The sequence below is a fragment of the Triticum aestivum genome, chromosome 5D (genome assembly GCF_018294505.1).
Source record: "Triticum aestivum cultivar Chinese Spring chromosome 5D, IWGSC CS RefSeq v2.1, whole genome shotgun sequence".
Taxonomy (NCBI): domain Eukaryota; kingdom Viridiplantae; phylum Streptophyta; class Magnoliopsida; order Poales; family Poaceae; genus Triticum; species Triticum aestivum.
In genome coordinates, this window is record NC_057808.1 from 45,040,519 (window position 1) to 45,043,104 (window position 2,586).

The window sequence follows — 2,586 nt, forward strand, 5'->3', positions numbered from 1 at the left end:
CCGAGGCCATGTCTGTACATGCTAGGCTCGTCAAGTATGCGAACGTTAGAATCTATCACACCCGATCATCACGTGGTGCTTCGAAACAACGAACCTTCGCAACGGTGCACTGTTAGGGGGAACACATCTCTTGAAATTTTAGTGAGGGATCATCTTATTTATGCTACCGTCGTTCTAAGCAAATAAGATGTAAACATGACAAACATCACATGCAAATCATAAAGTGACATGATATGGCCAATATCATCTTGCGCCATTGATCTCCATCTTCGAGGCGCGGCATGATCACCTTCGTCACCGGCATGACACCATGATCTCCATCATGATGATCTCCATCATCGTGTCTTCATGAAGTTGTCTCGCCAACTATTACTTCTACTACTATGGCTAACGGTTAGCAATAAAGTAAAGTAATTACATGGCGTTTTTCATTGACACGCATGTCATACAATAAATTAAGACAACTCCTATGGCTCCTGCCGGTTGTCATACTCATCGACATGCAAGTCGTGATTCCTATTACAAGAACATGATCAGTCTCATACATCACATATATATAATTCATCACATCCTTTTGGCCATATCACATCACATAGCATACCCTGCAAAAACAAGTTAGACGTCCTCTAATTGTTGTTGCATGTTTTACGTGGCTGCTATGGGTTTCTAGCAAGAACGTTTCTTACCTACGCAAAAGCCACAACGGTGATATGCCAATTGCTATTTACCCTTCATAAGGACCCTCTTCATCAAATCCGATCCGACTAAAGTGGGAGAGACAGACACCCGCTAGCCAGCTTATGCATCAAGTGCATGTCAGTCGGTGGAACCTGTCTCACGTAAGAGTACGTGTAAGGTCGGTCTGGGCTGCTTCATCCCACAATGCCGCCGAATCAAGATAAGACTAGTAACGGTAAGCAAATTGAACAAATACGCCCACAACTACTTTGTGTTCTACTCGTGCATAGAATCTACGCATAGACCTAGCTCATGATGCCACTGTTGGGGAACGTAGCAATGATTCAAAATTTTCCTACATGTCACCAAGATCAATTTAGGAGATGCTAGCAACGAGAAAGAGGGAGTGCATCTTCATACCCTTGAAGATCACTAAGCGGAAGCGTTACAAGAACGCGGTTGATGGAGTCGTACTCGCGGCGATTCAAATCGCGGAAGATCCGATCTAGCGCCGAACGGACGGCGCCTCCGTGTTCAACACACGTACAGCCCGGGGACGTCTCCTCCTTCTTGATCCAGCAAGGGGAGAGGAGAAGTTGAGGGAGAACTCCAGCAGCACGACGGCATGGTGGCAATGGAGCTCGTGGTTCTCCGGCAGAGCTTCGCTAAGCACTACGGAGGAGGAGGAGGAGGAGTTGGAGGAGGAGAGGGCTGCGCCAGGCAAGGGCTGCGGCTGCCCTCTCTCTCCCTCACTATATATAGGGGGGAGGGGGTGGAGGAGGCGCCCTAGGGTTCCCTAGGGGAGGGGCGGCGGCCACGGGGGAAACCCTAGATGGGTTTGGGCGCCCCCACCCCTGGGAAACTTGCCCCCAAGCCGGGAGGGGTGGCTGCCCTAGGGGAGGCGCCCCCACCTCTCCACGTTACATGAGAGGGGTTGGGAGGGGCGCACAGCCCCTTAGTGGGCTGGTGTGCCCCCTCCCCTTGGCCCATAAGGCCCCCCAACGCTTGCCGGGGCCTCCGAAACACCTTTCGGTCACGCTGGTCGTCACCCGGTACTCCGAGAACAATTTCGGACTCCAATACCCTTCGTCCAATATATCGATCTTCACCTCCGGACCACTCCGGAGTTCCTCGTCACGTCCGGGATCTCATCCGGGACTCCGAACAACCTTCGGTAACCACATACTATTTCCCATAACAACTCTAGCGTCACCGAACCTTAAGTGTGTAGACCCTACGGGTTCGGGAACCATGCAGACATGACCGAGACACCTCTCCGGCCAATAACCAATAGCGGGATCTGGATACCCATATTGGCTCCCACATGTTCCATGATGATCTCATCGGATGAACCACGATGTCGGGGATTCAATCAATCCCGTATACAATTCCCTTTGTCTATCGGTATGTTACTTGCCCGAGATTCGATCGTCGGTATCCCAATACCTCGTTCAATCTCGTTACCGGCAAGTCTCTTTACTCATTCCGTAACGCATGATCCCGTGGCTAACTCATTAGTCACATTGAGCTCATTATGATGATGCATTACCGAGTGGGCCTAGAGATACCTCTCCGTCATACGGAGTGACAAATCCCAGTCTCGATTCGTGCCAACCCAACAGACACTTTCGGAGATACCTGTAGTGCACCTTTATAGCCACCCAGTTACGTTGTGACGTTTGGTACACCCAAAGCATTCCTACAGTATCCGGGAGTTGCACAATCTCATGGTCTAAGGAAACGATACTTGACATTAGAAAAGCTCTTAGCAAACGAACTACACGATCTTGTGCTATGCTTAGGATAGGGTCTTGTCCATCACATCATTCTCCTAATGATGTGATCCCGTTATCAATGACATCCAATGTCCATGGTCAGGAAACCATAACCATCTATTGATCAACGAGC